The 17,654-nt window shown below is 36.8% G+C and overlaps 1 pseudogene; it reads right to left on the bottom strand.

The window, feature by feature from the left end:
• LOC122031430 overlaps nucleotides 1–17,654 on the bottom strand; it is a 38,311-nt pseudogene that overhangs the window by 2,711 nt on the left and 17,946 nt on the right.

A 17,654-nucleotide genomic window follows, 5' to 3' on the forward strand; every position in this document is an offset into this window, starting at 1 on the left:
TGTTGTATTAAACATAGGTATTGGAGTAATAAGCAAGAGTGTGTCAAGCATACCAGCATCAGAGTAATATAAAGAGAGAGCTCATCAAAGAATGGAAGGAAAGAGGCCTTGAAAGTCTTAATCAGAGTTCTAAGGCACTCCCCAATCTGAATTGGATTAACTAGAGAAGCTGATAAATATTCAATAAATTGATTTCATAGGTTACTTAATAATTTGTTACTTTCAATCAAAAGGATCTTCGTACAAATTCATAAAAAATTATATTTTTCAAACTATATTAATAACCTGATAAAAGACTTCTTCCTCCTATTCATTTTCTTCCTTGAGGATTTCCTCTTCCTCTGCTTCAAAATCCTCGACTTTGGTCCTTTCTGCTCTTTCCTTTTTCCTAGCTGCACTTGCAGTTATCACATGTTCAACTATGATTCTAACCTAGTCTTTGTTAGAGTGTATACTAAAAGCCTAGCTTTTTGTATAAACATTTATTTAGAAATAGGAATCACATTGGTCAAATGTCTACATTTATATGCTAAGTGTAGTTGTTCAATTAATTTATATTGTAGATAACATGGTGTGTGGTGTCACTGTAATGCCCAAAAATTCTCAAAGCTATTTTAGAAATATTCTATGATTTTTCTGGAATTTTAGAATATTTTTATGGAATTTTTAGAGTAGCGGAAGTAGCAAAAATAAATAGAAAACGAAATAGCTTAAGCGGGGATTGAACCCGAGACCTATTGGGTCCTATGACTTATGGTGAACCATGGCAACCAAGTGAACCCAGCAGGTGTTAGGACCAAAAGTAGCTAGAGGGGGGGGGGGTGAATAGCTCGTCGCGTTCGCTCGGTGCTCGGCGGTGCTTGATCCTTCAAAGATGTGCAGCGGAAATACAAAGAAACAATCACACAACGCTAACACGGTTGGTTTACTTGGTATCCACCTCACAAGAGGTGACTAATCCAAGGATCCACACCAACACACACACCCTCCACTATGAATAACACTCCTTTATGGTAACTACCAAAGGCGGAGAAGCCCTACAACCCTCTCAATACAAGAAGAAGAAAGGGAAATACAAGATAAGCAAAAGCTTACAAGATGTGCAATAAAAACCTTAACCCTAACTTCTTCCTCTTGCAATAGATCCGCCTCTTGACTTGGAGAACTTCCAAGATCCTTCAAGAACTGGTGATCTCGAGCTTGGAGAGAGCTGTGGAGGAGCTGGTGAAGATCTGAGTTGAATCGGTGAAGAGATGCTGAAGGAATCGCACGCCAACAGCTATAAACGACGCCAACGGTCGAATCCCAATCGATTGGATTGCTCCCAATCGATCGGAGGCTTTGGATCGATCCACGGATCGATCCGCAGGCGCTCTGTTCACCGGATCGATCCACGGATCGATCCACGCTATCGCTGGCGGCGGATCCCAATCGATCCATCGATCGATTGGGACCTCGATCGATCCACGGATCGATCCGAGGGGTTCTTCGCGGGACTCGCCGGATCGATCGGCGGATCGATCCGGATCTTCTGATCGATCCACCGATCGATCCAGATCTGGATCGATCCACGGATCAATCCAAACCTGCTGGATCAATCCACGGATCAATCCAAACCTGCTGGATCAATCCACGGATCAATCCAAACCTTGGTTTTTGTCCAAAACCAAGTCTAAAGCCCCCTAAACCAACATCTAGTCAACCATGACTTGTTGGTACATAAGACCTAGCATCCGGTCACCCTTGACCGGCTAGGACTCTCTCACCAAGTGTCTGGTCAATCCCTTTGACCCACTTGGACTTTTCTCTTCTTGCCAAGTATCCGGTCAGTCCCTCTGACCTACTTGGACTTTTCTTTCTCGTGCCAAGTATCCGGTCAATCCCTTTGACCTACTTGGATTCTCACCAAATGCTTGGTCAACCTTGACCCATTTGGATTTCTCTTGCCTGGCTTCACTCACCAGGACTTTCCCAATTGCCTAGCTTCACTCACTAGGTCTTTCACCTGGCTTCACTCACCAGGACTTTCCCAATTGCCTAGCTTCACTCACTAGGTCTCTCACCTGGCTTCACTCACCAGGATTTTCCTCCTGCCTAGCTTCACTCACTAGGACTTCCCAGTCAAGTATCCGGTCATCCTTGACCTACTTGACTCTTCTTCAATCAACCTTGCATTGTCAAACATCGAAACCCAAACAAAGACTCAAGCTTGGTCAACCAGGTCAACCTTGACCTGAGGGATGTTGCACCAACAGCAGGGTCGTGCTGAAAGGAAAGGGAAACAATTTTATTTAAGTTGGAGTTGGGCCGGAATTATCACTTAATATAAATAGGAAATAATTAAGTGAAGAGTTATTTTCTTTAATTGTAGCTTTTCTCCACCCCAACCTAATTCCGCCGCCCACTTCTCCTCTCCCTCTCTCGGCGCCAACCACAAGAACAAGCAAGGGTTCAGTTCCAAGGGCAATTCCGGCGATGACTTCGACACGTGGACGTTCCCCTCCGCGAGAAGAACGCATAGACGCGAGAAGATCGTCGAAAGGATCGTCTCCTCCGGAAATCTAGCGATTAGAATCGTAAGAAAATCCGAACAGGAGGTAAGAAACCTCTCACCTGCAGTATAAGTAGCTTTTCATACGATTGAATGTTTTTAAATTAGCTATATGTAGACTTTTCGACGCATAGGGTGTATTTAACCGTCCTCGCAGGTTTAGGGATCTAGTTGAGCACCTCTAGATGGGCCAGACACGTTTTCTCCTTTCAGTTGGAGATCCTAGACGTTGTCGGGTGCCTAGAGGTGGTCTCCCTAATAGAGAGGAGAGTTGGAGCACACTAAGTGTTCGATAAAATGCTTAGCTCAGTAAAATACTACAGTAGACATTTTTAATAGCTCAGTAAATGCAATAGAAGCATTTAAATAGTTGAGTTAGTCTTGCTACAGCTTATATGGGGCTACGGTCCAATGGGTGGGCACCACAGTCGCCTCTAGGTTCAGATAACCTAGTAAAAGCAAGATAGATTAATTAGCTATGATCTAGTATTTTACTTTCAGTAGGGGCACTGTACAGGATTAGACATCCATTGGGCTGGGCTCCCATAGTCGGTCCCTAGGTTTAGATAACCTAGTAAACCTTACTAAATTCGGGATTTGCAACCCCGGGTTTAGTTAAGGATGCGCGCATAGCATGTACAGTTGCCGGGCCCATTAGCAGCATGATTATGTATTTTAATCTATTATGATATTAGTTTTCCAAATTCACAATCAGTCATGTGATTACATTCTAAATCAGTTCTAGTTCAGCTTTAGTTTAACTTAGCTATGTTTCAGTTCAGTTCTTTCTTATTGATACTCATGATAGTTTATGATTTGCTTTGTATGTCATGTTTAGTGTTCATGTTCAAAGATTCCAGTATGCCATGTTTTGACAAGTTTAACATATGTTTGACAACATGATTTTAAAAGCATAAATGCATCGTATGCATGTTTTAGTGAGGTAGATGGTTTCTTACTAAGCGAAAGCTTATAGATACTTTCTTTTCCTTATACTGCAGATAAAGGTAAAGGAAAGATGGACTAGCGGAGGCTGGAGGGCAATGCTACGAAGATGTGTGTGGGCAGGAACTTGGAATGAAGATCTTAGGGACTTAGCAAATTGTTTTAAACATTAGAACTTTTCGGTGTCTTAGTATTTTGCACTTTAGTATGTTAATGGTCATGAATTAGTTAACCATGCACTCTATTATGCTTAGAACATTTCTTTTATGACGTAGAATGTTATTTATCACTGGTAGAGTGTTTCCTAGTCATTTTGGAACTTGTAATGTGATTGAGGCACGAAACAGTGCTGAAACCATAGCTTAACTGCAAAATCAGAAACCTCAATCGATCGGTGGATCGATTGGGGGTTCCCAATCGATCAACTGATCGATTGGGCAATCTGTTCCGCGAACAGTAGGCTTCTGGATCGATCAGCCGATCGATCCAGCAATTTCTGTTGCGAACAAAGAGCTCTGGGATCTATCACTGGATCGATTGACCAGTCTGGATCGATCAGCCGATCGATCCAGAATATCGTCCCGAGCATAGTAGCGTGCTGGATCGATCCAACCTATGTCCCGCATACAGTAGCCGGCTGAATCGATCACTGGATCGATCCGACTATTCCAATCGATCGGTGGATCGATTGGGAGGTCTGATATCAGCGGGAAAATGTTAAGTTTAGTTCCTTGACCATGGGGAAGGTAAAACATGTTATGAATAGTTAGTTTACACCCCTTAGCATGTATAGAACCAAGAAATGTCAGTAGTTTAGCAAAATTTCAGTTAGTACAGCTTCCGCACCTAGATTTAATGGTGGTCAGGGAATAGTTTAGCACAGCATAATGTGACGATCGACCTTACAGCTTAGTTAGTAGAAGGCGGGTCGTTACAGTCACACACAGAAGATCATGTTATTAATTTCTTATAAATTATAAACAGTAGCTCACGACTAAAATGGAAAGGAACAAACCATTGAATAGTTGTAGTGTAATTTGGTATTAGTTTGTCTTAACTATAAAATTACACTAGAACACTCTGAGTGTATTGAGCAGGACCATTTAAGATAAGTTCTTTTTATACTGACTGAATAAAAGAACAAAACCTTTGTTATTATGGAAGTGTGTACTCTTAATCCTGATATAATAACAAGTACATATATCTAGTATTTATTTCTTTGACTTATCAATGGGTGAGATTTAGTTCGATAAATCAAGAGACCCGATAAGTTGAGAAATGATATTATTTATAGTGTGTGTTGTTGATTATAGAAGGAAACTGTGCCCCAGTAATCTAGGTTCATAATGCCCCCAAGAGGAGCTCATAAGGTTTGTCATGTAAACCCTGCAGGTGGACTTAGTCCGACATTACGATAAGGTTGAGTGGTACTACTCTTGGAGCTAGATATTAATTAAGTGAGTTGTCAGTAACTTATTTAATTAGTGGGCATTCTATATCTTAAACACAGAGAGACTAACACACTCATGATAAGAAGGAGCCCAAAATGTAATTTGGGATTGGTGTGATAGTTCAATAATAATTCTTTAGTTGTATGAATTATTATTGATGAAATTAAGTTGGGTGTTCGGGATGAACACGGGAAGCTTAATTTCATCGAGAGACCAAAACCAATTCCACCTCTCGGTCTCTATCATAGCCTCTTATTTATAAAGTATTATACCCACTTATACCCACCTTTTTACCCACCTTAAGGTGGTCGGTCAAGCCTAGCTTGGAGCCCAAGCTAGGGCCGACCAAACCAAGGTGAGTTGGTTTGCTTAGGTGGCTGACCCTAGCTTGAACCCAAGCTAAGGTAGTGGTCATCCACAATAAAAAATAAAAAATAAAAAATAAAAGGATTTTATTTTTAAAATCTTTTCTTATGTGAAAGCATGTTTTAAAAGAGAGTTTAAAATTTAAATATTTCCTTTTATAGTTTTCTACAAAGGATTAAGAGAAATGTTTGATATCTTTCCTTATTTGTAGTTAAAAGGAAGATATTAATTTTTGATAAAAGTTTCCTTTTTTAACCATGCTCATGATTTAAAAGAGAGTTTTAAAAATTATAAATTTTTCCTTTTATAGCTTTCTACAAAAGATTTGATATCTTTCCTTATTTGTAGATTGAAAGAAAGATTTTAATTTTGGAGAAAACTTTCCTTTTTGTAATCATCCACATGTTTTAATAGAGAGATTTTAATTTATAAAAGTTTCCTTTTATAACCAACCATGAAGGAAATTTTTAAAGAAAAATTTTATTTTAAAAATTTCTGGAAACAAATTAGGAAGTTTTAATTTTGTATTTAAAACTTTCCTTGTTTGGAGCTCAAGGTGGTGGCTGACCATTGAAGTTTAAAAAGGAAATTGTGTTTAAATTTTCCTTTTGTAGGCAAGGAGAATAAGGATGTTTTTATTAAAACTTTCCTTATATGCCAAGACCAAGGAATATAAAAGAGTAGGTAGAGGTGCCTCACCTCATAACCTAACATCTATTATTCCCTCTGTTCTCTTCCTTGGTGTGGCAAACCCCTAGTCTCTTTTTCTCTTCTTCTTTAGTGACCGGTGGCACCCTCTCTTGAAGCTCTTGTGGTGGCCGGATTTTGCTTGGAGAAGAAGGAGAGAAAGGAGACTTTGTTCTAGCATCCCTTGGAGCTTGAAGGTTGGTGGCCGAAACTTGCAAGGAGGAAGGTGGTGGTGGTTCTTGTCTTGGTAGATCGTCGCCCACACGACGTCCAAGATAAGAAGAGGAAAACGATAAAAGATCAAGAGGTTGTTGCTTACAAAGAAAGATATAACTAGTAATTCTATTCCGCATCATACTAGTTTTCTTTGTATAGATTTTGAAATACCAAACACAAGAGACATATGATTCTAGGTTTTGAATTTGTGATTCAAGTTTGTGTTTTTTTGTTTTTTCAAACTTGTGATTCGATTGTTCTTTTTGGTTAAACCTAGGGTTACTATAAGGAAATTAAATATTAAATTTCATTGAAAGGCTTTGTCTAAACGGTGGTGGATGATCCCATACCCAAGAAGGCCTAGTCCTCACCATGCAGTCCTGGAAGTCAATTTTAGAAATTAATATTTAATTGAATTTATAACATGGGTGAATTTGGATCAATAATGTTAAGCATCGTTTGTGATCCAAGTCTAAACCACTAAGAACAGATAAGTTAAATTTGGAATCAATAATATTAAGTACTATTTGCGATTCCTAATTTAATTTCTAAAGAACACAATAGGTTGTTAGTATAGGTTCATGACTTGTATAAAATTTTTGTACAGGGGAACTGGTATGATATTCCGCATAGCAACAAACAATTGGTATCAGAGCTAGGGTTTGCCTCTGTGTGTTTGGTTTTCAGTTTAATTATGCACATGTCATGTAACGACCACCCTTCTTAATACTCTACTACTCTCTAAGAGTGACCGTTACTTAACTACTAACTCTACTTAACAGGTATAATTAAAAACCATGAGGAATCTCTACCGAAAAATTTCGACAGAGTCTCCCCTGTACCGGTGACCATAATCATTAATACATAACATAATATACACAACCACAGGCGGCTGGAACATTTATCAAACAACCACATAGTTTATAAGACACAACAACTAAAAAAAAAAAATTATTCTAGCAATAACAAATGAATAAAACTCCAACAGTGGAAAATAACCAAACTAACAATGTGGAATGAAAATACAATCTCAAAAGACATAAACCATAAGGTACAACTCAACTATTTCTATCCACTAAACATGAAAACTCAAAACTTCTCAGGTCTCTCCATAGTCCTGGCATCACACATCCTTCATACACCTCATTGTCGCCTTCCTTTCTATATCTTTTCCTTTCCTATATCTGCAGTAAGAGGAAATGCAAACTATAAGTAAATTTTGCTTAGTAAGCGCTATCTAACTCACAAAAACACGAATATGCATTTATACAGAAAGAACTAGAAACTATATGCTCTAAAAGGAAGTAAAGCATAAACATAACTGCTCATGTCAAATTAATAGCAAAGAAAAGCTAAGGAAACTACTCATGTAATTCTAATAGCTAATCATGCTTCTCATCTAATAGGTAAACATGAAAAACTACTCATCTACTAGATAAACATGGTAGAATAAAGAACTAAACTTACTGATTTTTAGAACTATATGAAACTTATTTCATTTGTTCTAAACTTAATCTTTAATACTTTATGTTTATGTAAAACTCGTTTTACTTGTTCAAAAACTTATACTTATAATACTTCAAAATAATAATCAACTTCTTCTTGGGCCCAGACTTAGTACCATCTTATGCGCGTTCCCTAATAGGTTGGGGTAGCGAGCCACCAATCTTAAAAGAGCAGACCTTGGTCTACCAGGGCCAAGACCTTGGAATTGGACACCTGGATTTGTTTAACGACAACCTTGTGAAGTCGGGTACTAGCCTCTTCTTAAAAGTAAAATACTTATAATCTTAATTACTTCTTCTTTAAATGCCTTGGCATTTTAATAGAGTCCTTGTGTGCCAAAATCTCTAAAGTCTTGACTTTGGGATTTACTTAAGACCTTGGCCTTTTCTTTCTTTTCTTTATCTTTCTTATACTTTCCTTAAACCCAAAATACTGTTAGAATATTTTTTTTCCATATGCATCTATAAGTGAAATCAACTAAGTAACACACAATCATGCATATTGAAGTAGCAAATAAACTCAAATCTGTATGCTAAAACAAATTCTAAAACTATAATTCTTAACCCAAATCTGTACTATGATACTTAACAAAAATCTGCACTATACTAAGCTTATCAAAAATCTGCATATTAAGCTTAACAAAAATCTGCATTAAGACTTAACAGAAATCTGCACTGATGCATAACAGAAATCTGTACTAGATTGCTAATCTACACCACTAAACAACTTAACACTGCGTGTTAAAGAATTAATAACAAAATGTGTCTAACAGTAGGTTAATCAATTAATAACGCAAGGTCTAGATAAGCTCATTTCTTCTTCTCAAGTAGATGCCAAATCATCCCTCAATCTAACGCATGATATCTTCTCATTGTCTGTAGCGTAATTTTAGATATTGAATCTCTCTTCTAATTAATTGCTTGTCAAAATATGAATATTGGAATCCAATTCTATCCATTTTCTCAATTGTCCAGTTTGAAAGAGAATTTAAGATGAAGATATTAATTAAGAAGAATGTCATCCTTTAAAGAACAAACCAACTTGAATCTTCATCAAATGTAGTTATCTATTCTTTTGAAGATCAATCCAGAAAGCATGCCTAAAGACTTCCTCAATTCTAAACTGCAAGACTTCCTCAATTCTGTACAAACACAATCAGAAAGCGTGCCTAAAGACTTCCTCAATTCTGTACAAACACAATCCAAAAGCAAGGAAGGAGGGCTAAATCCCTAACTACTCAATTCTAAACTATAAGGCTAAAATCTAAGCTACTGTGATGAGATCTTCATTAAAGACTTCGTCAAAACTTATCATATCATGTAAAGAAAATCTTTAACCCAACAGAACCTCACAAATCTACAAAGGAATATACTTGAAACCTCTTAATCTACACCAGAAATTTCCACAAGCAAGGAAAGAACTAAAATGTTTCTTATCTTCTAATTCTTTTAATATAGAATGCCTCGGCATTTCTTCGATCACTTGGCGTGCTGCTGATCCCAAATTCTGAAATTTAGAGATCCTATCAAGACCTTGATCTTTTCTTACTTACAGCTACTCATAATCCTCAGAAACTAAGGCTATCTGTTCATGATACATGTATAAATAACAAAAATCAGAACTGATGGTTTACTGAAAATTCTGGAACTGAAACCCACTGAAAAATCTGAATCTGAATTGCTTAAATTACACGATAAGGAGACCTAAAACTGCACTCTATTATTTAATAAAATCTGTACTGCTCTTCTTAGTAAAAGTCTGCACTGATTTACTTAATAAAAATCTGTCCACTAAGATAACAGGAAAATCTAAATTTGAAATGCTAACTATAAGAGCTGTTCTTTTCAATGCATGGCACAAACCGAAACAAGTAGTAAGGCTGTTTGTGTTCAGTTAATTGCAAAAGAACCAAATTCTGCAATGCTAAGAATAAACTGAAAGGCTTTAAAAACATGGTTGTGCATGTTCAATAGTTCTACGCCACAACTAAATCCGGTTAAGGTCTCATGCAACCTATGTAGGGTTCAGATTGTAAAATCTATGTAAAACCTACCTATGAAAAACTTACACCTTTAAAGAGCAATAAAGATCTTTAAGCATGTACAACATGATGTAAACCGGATTACCAAACCATAAACTCAAGCCGGAAAATTAAATCCTTTTTCATGTTCAGAACCGCAGTAAGGAAATAGGGAAGCTAATATGCTACACAAACATCCGATCTGACTACAACCCGGAATCCCTCATGGAGCAGAAGAATGGCATTATCGAAATCAACCTATGAAACCAAATCTGTCAATAGATCCGAAAAGCACCTTAATGTAAAACACTTCTTTGAAACTTACAGGTAGAGACTGAACTACAAGGAATTACATCCACATCATATTCATGGAAACTCAACTACTGAACAACATAAAATGAATTCCTCACTAACACTCTAAAACTATACGATAAACATCCTTGATCAAACCCGAGAACCCCAACAATCTGACCAAATCCGAAAGCCTAAAAGGGAAGAACAATCTTCTTTATAAAACTCACGGAAACCTCAAATTGAACCTAGACAAATTATCTTCCTTTCCTTAGGGTTCATGGCAGTAAGCATCAAAAACAAAACCCCTTAAAACATGCTTCGAAATCCAAAAGGAAACAAGAATCCGAAACCTCAACATATGGTAGAAAACTAAAAGAAATCCCGGAACTACTCTTACCGCAGGTGAGTAAGCAACTTACCTTTGCTTTCGGGACTTACAACTGAGAAGGTGACAACTTAGGGTTTCGGAGAGATGAGGATCTTTGTGATCTCTTGCGTCTACACCTTCTCCTCAATGAAGGGGTCTCGAGAGTGTGAAGATCTCACGGGAAAGGTCCTCACCGGCCGCCGGAGACAAAGCTCTAGGCTCGTCGTCTTCGTTTTCGCCCAAACAACAAAGTCACCGTCGCACGCGTGAGGAGAGGAGGAATTTTGAGAGAAATTTTTAGGTTTTAGGAAAAAGATTTAAATCTTATACTTAAGGTTATTTTCTTTTCCAACTATAGCTTATAAGTTGGTTGCTACTCGGAAAACCTAGAGGTTCCACTGTACAAAAATTTTGTACAAAGGTCTGAACCTTTTCCTAGCTACCATGTGTTCTTTTAAATTAAATTTTGGATCGCCTGCGGAACTTAACACATTTGATCCAAATCTTAATTTATTCGTTCTTTTAGGTTTTGACTTGGGTCTCCTGCGGAACTTAACACGTTCGACCCAAATCACCTTAAGTTATTAATTCCATTAAATATTAATTTCCATAATTGGTTCCCAGTACTGACGTGGCGAGGCACATGACCTTCTTGGATATGGGAGCAACCACCACCGACTAGACAAAACCTTTTATAGAAAGCTAATATTTAATTTCCTAAAATAACTTTAGGTTAACCGAAAAGAACAATCAAATCACAAGGATAAATAAAACAAAAGAACACAACATCGAAAAACATATTCGAAATACTAGAACGTAAGCCTCTTGTATTTGGTATTATTTCCATAAATAACTAGTATGATGCGGAAAAGGAAAAACTACTAGTTATACCTTCTAGAAAGACCTCTTGATCTTCTATCGTATTCCTCTTCTAACCTCGGACGTTGTGTGGGCAACGATCTTCCGAGATGAGAAACCACCAACCACCTTCTTCTCCTCCTAGCTAGGTTCGGCCACAAAGAAAGAAGCTTCACCAAGGAAGAAAATCAAAACACTAACCAAGCTCCAAGAGATGCTCGCTTCCTCTCCTTCTTCTTCTTATTCTCCAAGTAGTATCCGGCCACCACAAGAGCTCCAAGGAAAGAGAGGGGTTCGGCCACCACAAGAGGAAGAGATGGAAAGGATGGCCGGCCACACCAAGGAAAAAAAGAGGGAGAGAAATAATAGAGGTTGTATCTCATGAAGGCACCCTCACCCCTTCTTTTATATTCCTTGGCCTAGGCAAATTAGGAAATTTAATTACAATAAAATTTCCTTAATTTCCTTGACATGATTTAATTTAGAAAAATAAAATAATATTTCCCCAATTAAATTCAAGTGGCCGGCCACATCATGAAGAACAAATTGGACAAGTTTCAATCAACAATTAAAACTTCCTAATTTGTTTCCGGAAATTTTAAAATTAAAATTTCTCTTCAAAAATCTCTTCATGGTTGATAAAAAGAAATTTCCATAATTTTAATTTTACAACATGTGAATAATTTTTAAAGAGAAAATAAAATATCTCACCAATCTACAAATAAGGAAAGAGATCTAATCTCTTTCTTTAATCTATTGTAGATCTTTTATAAGAGAGATATTTTAATTTTAATTCTCTTTAATAAATTATATCTTCCACATAATAAAAATTAAAATTAAATTTCTTTTTTAATTTAATTTGGCCGGCCCCCACTAGCTTGGGTTCAAGCTAGGGCCGGCCACCCAATCTTATACCTAGGCCGGCCCTAGCTTGGTTCCCAAGCTAGCTTGGCCGGCCCCCTATTGGTGGGTATAGAAGGTGGGTATCGGTGGGTATAGTACTCTATAAATAGGAGTCTACGATAGGGACCGAGAGGAGGAATTGATTTTGGTCTTCCGATAAAATTAAGCATCCCGTGTTCGCCCCGAACACACAACTTAATTTTATCAATAATAATTCATTCCACTAGAGAACTATTATTGAACTACCGCACCAATCCCAAATTACATTTTTGGGCTCCTTCTTATTATGAGTGTGTTAGTCTCCCTGTGTTTAAGATATCGAATGTCCACTAATTAAGTGAGTTACTGACAACTCATTTAATTAATATCTTAGTCCAAGAGTAGTACCACTCAACCTTATCGTCATGTCGGACTAAGTCCACTTGCAGGGTTTAACATGACAATCTTTATGAGCTCCTCTTGAGGACATTATCAACCTAGTATCTCTAGGACACAGTTTCCTTCTATAATCAACAACACACACTATAAGTGATACCATTTCCCAACTTATCGGGCTTATTGATTCATCGAACTAAATCTCACCCATTGATAAATTAAAGAAATAAATATCAAATATATGTGCTTATTATTATATTAGGATTAAGAGCACACACTTCCATAATAACCGAGGTCTTTGTTGTAACGCCCGCCCTCCCTGCTATCAACAAGGGACGGGGCTACGATACTCTACGTACGTATTACAGCGGAAGACTTAAAATTATTTTTCTTAACTTAATTAAAACCGAACTACACTAACATGGTTTCATAACATGATAACAAAATAAATAAAAACTTAACATCAAGTCACCCATATTGTATTACATTTCACAAAACCAAAGCATAGTTCTTAAAGGTTTTAAAGCAGGTTCTTAATTAGTTGCCTAGCCACCGCCACACACATCTTCGTTGCCCCTCCTGCTGCTCCTTTAACTCATCCAGCTTTTTCCTTTATCTGTGGTACAAGGAAAGTAAGCTATGAGCACTCATGGCTCAGTAAGTTCCTTTTCTACTCACTAAAACCAACAATCAGTACATAATCAAATAATGTCTCAACTTAACATGATCTCAACTAGTCATGGCATAACATATCATACTCTTTAAGCATATCATGCAACATAACAAACATTATAACTAGTCATGGCATATCATCTCTTAAAGCATAGCATGAAACATAACATAATCATATCATGGCATATCATCTCTTAAAACATAGCATGAAACATAACATAATCTTATCCATGGCATATCATCTCTTAAAACACATAACATAATTCATAATCTTATCCATCTCTTAAAACATAGCATGAAACATAACATAATCATATCATGGCATATCTTAAATCATAGCCTCAACACAACATAATCATAGATTATATGCATCATGATTTTAAAAACATGTATCCGAAAAACATGTGTATGGATCTTTTAAAACCATTTTCTTCTTACATATATATACTTGAACATAATATCAACATATTTAGGGCCCCGGCTTGTACCATACATACATAACATAGATGCGCGCGTCCTAAGTATATCCAAGGTAGCAAGTCTTGAATCATACTAGGAACTAGGTCAAGATCACAAAGCATGGCCTAGGGGCGTATTTGAAGAGTCCATCCCTTATTAGCCTAGATCACAAAGCAAGGCTTGGCCTAGATCACAAAGCAAGGCCTAGGGGTGTACTAAGGAGCCCATCCCTTATTAGCCTAGATCACAAAGCAAGGCTTAGCCTAGATCACAAAGCAAGGCCTAGGGACTGATTAGGAGTCCACCCTTGGTACAAGCCTTACAAAGTAAAATAGCATGTATAAAAATGCATCATTTAGTCACATAGCATAGCATAAAAGTATGCATCACTTAGGCATACATTATGTCATAAAAGTATGCATCACTTAGGCATACATCATATCATAAAAAGTATGCATCACTTAGGCATACATCATGTCATAAGAAAGTATGCATCACTTAGGCATACATCATATCATAAAAAGTATGCATCACTTAGGCATACATCATGTCATAAGAAAGTATGCATCACTTAGGCATACATCATATCATAAAAAGTATGCATCACTTAGGCATACATCATGTCATAAGAAAAAGTAGGCATATTTTAAACACATAGCACATCATAAAAACATGCATATTCTAAGTACATAGCATATCATTAAAGCATGCATATTTCTACTCACATAGCATATCATAAAAGCATGCATATTCTAAGCACATAGCATATTATTAAAACATGCATATCCCTATCCACATATCATATCATAAAAAGGTATAAATCACAAGCATACATGGTTAAGCATAAGGGTATATCATGTGATTATACTATCATAAGAAACATGGTAACATAGTTAACTTGGGTTCTAAGCTTCCTAAACCCTTGGGTTCCTATCATAGCCGAACCCCCTTAGGTCTCAATTTAGGTAAAAACAACCTCCAAGCATGTGAACCCTAAATCATCATTACATAAATTTCATAGGAAGCATTATAAGCATGATTAACTTGGTTTCTAAGTTCTCCAAGTCCTTAAACTCATGTGGCCGAACCCTATCAGTATATAAACAAGGTCCCAAATGTCATGAAAGCATGGAAACCTTAAACCATATTTATAGCATTTTTTTCCAAATAGCATAGTAAGCATATTGAGCTAGTTCCTAAGTCCTTCAAGCCCTTAACGTATGTCTTGGTCAATCTTTTAACAAGTATTCATTAGGGCTAAAAACAAACATACAAGCATGTGAACTTGAACTAACATCATGTATAAATTCATAACAAGACATCACACAATAGGTATGGCCGAAACTTACCCTAGCCTCATTTAGGTCACTAAACAACATATAGTATGAGAACTTTAGTTTTCTACTTATCATATTTCATGTAGAGTGACATAAGCATATTTAATTTTTGTTCTAGGGTTTCTAGGGCATTTATCCCTTCATGTCCGAAACACACAATGATCCATTTAGGTCATGGAAAAATTATACAAATATGTGACACAATCAACACATTATCATATTTTCATAAGAAGCACTTTTAACACATTTGGTTTCATTTCTAAGGCCTCTAGGTCTTTTAAACCCTACTTGGCCGAAACTCACAGAATATAAACTTGCTTCAAATAGCCTAAAATCATGAGAAATTATACAAGTTTCATAGCATGTTTATAAAGACAAGCATAATAAACATACATGTGAATTGTGTCTTGGGCTTCCTAGGTTTCTTTCCCTTTTTCTTTTATTTTGTCTTATGGACGAAACCTACCAATCTCTAAACTAGGTTTTAAGTGTCCTAAAGCATGGAAAACCTAAGTAAGTTTCATGGCAAAAATTACTAAGAACATCCTATACAAAGTTGGTTCATAAACAAGCTAGGACCCTTGTGAACTTACATGTCATATATCATGTAACTAATTTTCTATACTCAATTTAAACATAAGAGCATTAAACAACTTTCATATCATAATATCATAGAGGTCTTGAGCATATTAGAATTTTGTTCAAGCTTTTCTAAACTATCCATCTTATCATGGCCGAAAATCTAAAACAAGAGTTCATGAATTTCTAGCAATGTACAACATGCAATTCTTTAAGAGAACTCTATATTCTATCATACAAACATGGTTATTTAAATTTAAAGGTCTTCCTAACCCTAAGCCCTTTTCTTGGCCGAAACATATAAATGGATTTCTTTGGTTCTAAGTAACCTTCAAGCAAGAAAACCAATAAAAACCCTTAGTAGTTCATGGGAGAAATTTTGTACTAGTTTAGTTAAACAATATTTTTTCCCTAACCTCCTTAACATATTTTTGGCCAAAATTATAGGGTTAGGTACTCCTCTGATCAAGCATCATTTAAGTATAAAAACATGAAGAAAATCCTTCCTACATAGCATAGAAAGAATATCATGAAATAAGGACTTGTTTAAACCATCCTAGATTTGAAAACCCTTTCTTTAGCCGAATTTTCTTAAATTCTTTTCTAGGTTTTCTAATCCTTATAGAATCCGAAAATCACATAAAAGCCTTGTACCACAGGTGAGGGGAAGCTTACATCCTTTTCGCTTGTGGATCTAAGGTATGGTGAAGAAGGAGTAGCCTCTTCTTCTAGTTCCTTTCCCTTGATTCCTTTGATAAGTCCTCCTTGTATCTTAGGCTTTCTTAGGGAACAAACTTGGCTTTGGGGCCGAAGATGGAGGAGAGGGGACTGTGGTGTTCTCGGTGAGGGAGAGGATGAATGAGAGAAAATGAGAGAAAAATAATTTTCTCTTTTCTTGCTCCCTTTTATGTTAAGGGGGAAGAAGTAGCAAAATTGATTTTTGTTTTCCTTCTCCCTTAACCCATTTTCTATTTTTCTTACATTTATTTTATTTTCTATTTATTCTCACCATTCATGATAAAATAAGGGGGAATGAATCCCCTTAATTCCTCTTTAAGTTTTCGGCAAAAATCAAAGAGGAAGAGGGAGAGAAAGGGAGGAAGGCAAGTTGCCTTTCTCTTGTTCTTTTCTTGCTTTCTCTTCTTAGATCTTTACTCCTATCTTTATCATGCATTCCCTTTCCTTGCTATCAATATATTATTCCTATTCCAACTGGTTATTACCCATTAATCCTATCATTTATATCATATAAGAGGTTCAAGGTTCAATCCTTGACTTCCTCTTCTTTTTATTTCATTTTATTTCTTTTTGCTTCAACTCACTTCTTATTATTTTTCTAAGGCAAAAATCCCATATTCATATATTTATCTTACAAGCTTAGTGGGTATTACAGTACCCCGTACCTCATAAAAAGTTCGTCCTCGAACTTTAAAATAGTTGCATCAGGTGGCACTGAACCTTCGGCTGAGTGCATCGGCCACTTTGTTCGCCTTTCCTGGGCGTTGCAGTCATAATCTTTGACTAATTCGAGCCATCGGCGTTGCCTCATATTCAGGTCTTTTTGCGTGAAGAAATATTTCAGACTCTGATGGTCGGTATAAATCTTACACTGAGCTCCATATAAATAATGTCTCCATATTTTGAGAGCGAAGACCACGGCTGCTAGTTCTAAGTCGTGAATGGGATAATTCTTCTCATGTTCTTTAAGTTGTCTAGAAGCGTAGGCAATGACTTTGCCATCTTGCATGAGTACAGCTCCAAGTCCTGTGATGGAAGCATCGCTGTACATATCGAAGCCTCTGTTGGTTTCCGGAAGAGTAAGAATCGGAGCACTGGTCAATCTCCTTTTTAATTCTGCGAAACTCTTCTCGCAAGCTTCTGTCCATTCATACTTTGTATTTTTCTTGGTGAGGGCTGTCATAGGGGCTGCGATTTTGGAGAAATTCTCTACGAATTTCCTGTAATAACCTGCTAGTCCGAGAAAACTCCTGACTTCGCTGGCATTCTTTGGTCGGTTCCAGTTATTTACAGCTTCGATTTTACTTGGATCCACCATAACTCCATCTTT

The sequence above is a fragment of the Zingiber officinale genome, chromosome 11A (assembly GCF_018446385.1).
Source record: "Zingiber officinale cultivar Zhangliang chromosome 11A, Zo_v1.1, whole genome shotgun sequence".
Classification (NCBI taxonomy): domain Eukaryota; kingdom Viridiplantae; phylum Streptophyta; class Magnoliopsida; order Zingiberales; family Zingiberaceae; genus Zingiber; species Zingiber officinale.